Raw genomic sequence first — 3,183 nt, forward strand, 5'->3', positions numbered from 1 at the left:
CCCCCCCCCCCCCAATCTAATTCTCTCCTAACAGTTATCGATTCAAAATTTCTATCTAATTCTTGTCTTTCGTTATTTTTTCGACTAATTGACTCTCTGTTTTTTCATGAGTTATCAGTGCTTGTGCATTATCTTCCTCTTCTCTTATTTCTTGAGCTAATCTAATCTTATTATTTTCTCGGCCTACTTTATTCTCAGTATTTTCTCCGACCTTTTCTATCGGATTCGAAATTCTCGGAATAACTTTTATTTTTTCAGATCTGAAACGCATTCAATTTGATCAGGTGAACGTCTCGGTTTTTACTACTGGGGAGTGTGCGTGGCCTTACCACGTAGCGGAAGCATCCGCTGAGGGCGAGTAGTGTTAAGGTTGTTTGTATGACGTCATTGGCACCTAATTCGCGCGCCAATTTTCGTTACTGACGCCGCTTCCTTTTCTAACTTTCTTGTTTCTCATTCAATTTTGTCCTAGTTTTTTGCTATCTTTCTTATTTTTTCCGTTCTGACTAGTTTTCTTCTATTTCCGTATTGATTTCTTACCAATTTATTTTGAGTCTATTTTGACCCCTTCACTTACTCAATCCTGCTACAAGGAGTACAAGTATGGCGTTTTTTTCTCAGGGTAATTTTATTTACTATTGTCAATATATAACAGACTACCCGCACTTTATTCGAGCTGAATTACATACTACCCGCACTTTTTCCAAAAATCAATAAAACATCTCCTCAAAACAATTTTCAAACGTTTTTCCTACAACATTTTTTAAAATAAAATAAAATTTTTTCTCTCCAATTTTTTTTCTCATCATTTAATGACTTCCGCTCTCGACCGGTGGGATTTTCGGAGGCATTGTGGGTTTTTAGGAGGGCGCCAAATTTGTGACGGAAGTCGCAAATTAAAGGAAAGGTGGGAGGTGGAATGTCGAGAATGAATAAAGTCAGTAAAAAACAATAATCGTTAGGAATAATTGGGGAGTTCATTTCTTAAACTTACAAATAGATTTCCTCAGTGGACAATCCAATGAGGCCCGAACCGGGCGGCGAAGCCAAGAGCGGGTGAGTTGAGATGGTGGCTTCGGGCGGTGAAGCCAAAATCGGGCGTGATGAGGTGGTGGATGTTTGTCGGCGAAGCCGAATTCCTGGTTGGGGTCTATTACGATAGCGCGGTGAGCACAGGACGAGGTAGGCGTGCAGGGAGCACAAGACTGTGCGCTTCGGGGCAGGTTTTCGGTAATTAAAGACTGGGGGAGTTGTTCCCCACTCTCAATCATGGGCCCGCAGGGCCGTATAGTAGCGGGTTGCTTGTAACTTTGTTACACGATATATATTGTAAGCTATATAGTTGCCATTACTTTTTATAATAAATTAATGTAATGTATATAAATACATATTTCTTATTGTAACGAAGTTACCAAACTAATACTGCCGAAGCCAAACCTTTAGCAACTGGTTCAATATAATAGGATTTTGGTGAAGAAACGGAACAATTACTTAATATCTAGCCAAGATTCAGGTCTAGATTGACGGGAGGAAAAGGCGACAACAGAACTGTCATCTCATTTAATTATTGTAAGATTTGACTGCAAGATCATTAGTCCACCCATAGCAGATCAAAACCTTTTTTTGTCTTAGTTGGTTAGCATGGTTCCAGCAACAAAAACTCGAATCAACTTAGGTACAAGCTGGGACACATTCGAGAATGAATTCCAATCCAGCTGTCAACGAAACAAAACTGACAGATTGTAAACATTGGCCAACCGTCAACATAATAAGCCGGTCGTCAACCACCGTAGGAGGAAGGGCTGGTCAACGCCAACACGGCGCAGCGACTCAGTAACCGATTCAGAAACTTTGAAGCGGAAGGGAAGACGGCAGCCCAGACTGATTTTCCCGCACTTGTTTCTTGGCTCGACGGAAGACTGGAGTCCGTAAGAAGGAAAAATCTAATGGATCACCGAACGAAGGAGGAGCTGGCTGCGAGGCCGGTACTAAATTTTTGGTTCCTCGGTAGTGTTCCCGGCTTGGAATTTCGGTCCACGCGCGGCGTGACCGGTAGGACCGCGTGTTTCGGTAGTGCGATCGTAAGTTGAAGCTCCTGTGGGTCCTCTTTCCTAGAGATTCGACAAACCTCGTTCACCTGTCGTGTCGCGTTAATAATTTCTGAACTTTTCTTTGGTTTCTTTAAATATGCAATAGTGTAAGTTAAAACAAATATTTAAAGTTTCTGTTTAAGGCCATGTAACGAGTATAACATCTGATCAAGTCAGCCCTAAGATCAATGTTTTTTCACCCATATTGAAAAGTAAAAGTTTGAACACATTTAGGCTTTACAGCAGAAGTTTAACTTCTAACTTTCTCTGTTGGTAATCATGCAATCTGTATTGCCCACAGAGCCGCTGAACTTCGAAGTTGTGTACTCGCTGCGATAGTGCTGCTTTAACACATCTGATACGTATGTCAGACCAAATTTGTTTATTTGCATTTCAAATGCAAACATTAGTTTTTGCATTATTTGTGCATAATCTTCCTGACCGATTTTTGTTGTGTTGCCCCATTTTGATAAATATAAACCTCATAACTAGCCCATTAACAACATTGAAAATTGCTTGCAGGGATTTCACAGCACAGTCGTTATTTCTCCAAAATAGTACAGTCAAGACCCGTTTATTGCAGGACTCGTCTATTGCCAGATTCGGGACCTCCTTTTTCATTTCCCAAACTTTCAGAGTGATACCTAATTTCGTTTCGACGTAAGTTGGGAAAGAATATTGAAGACCAGGTTTGGTCACGTGACCCTTTCGTCACATGGCCCTCAATCGGTTGGTGATTTCTCTCTCTCGCTCGCTCGCGGAATCCCACTCCTGTGTTCGTCTTATTATTGCTCAAGTGTTAAATTCGGTAACCTGCTAGGTCTGGAAGCGTCGTCGAAATCAACGAGGCTCGGATAGGGGCAACCCTAAGTGGCGCCTAGAAAAACTAAGCAAACGGGCTTCGATGGTTGCTATATGTTGCGTGTCGCGTGAATTAGTGGCGGCAGTCGCAATGTTCAAAACAGGGTCCTACTTACAAAAAAGCCGTGACACTTTTCCAATGAAATTCGATAGTATTTCGAATTATGCTCACGCGACCTCGATTTGAATTTCAACCCTCAGGCCTTTCCCTTTGACTTTTGTCCAACTTCTA

The 3,183-nt window shown here is 41.7% G+C and overlaps 1 protein-coding gene across 2 annotated transcripts in view; it reads left to right on the plus strand.

Moving 5' to 3' along the window:
- The window catches only part of LOC117181460 (peptidyl-prolyl cis-trans isomerase cyp11), a 107,545-nt gene that overhangs the window by 34,900 nt on the left and 69,462 nt on the right, over positions 1-3,183 (plus strand). The window lies entirely within an intron of this gene.

Source organism: Belonocnema kinseyi, chromosome 10 (genome assembly GCF_010883055.1).
Source record: "Belonocnema kinseyi isolate 2016_QV_RU_SX_M_011 chromosome 10, B_treatae_v1, whole genome shotgun sequence".
Taxonomy (NCBI): Eukaryota; Metazoa; Arthropoda; class Insecta; order Hymenoptera; family Cynipidae; genus Belonocnema; species Belonocnema kinseyi.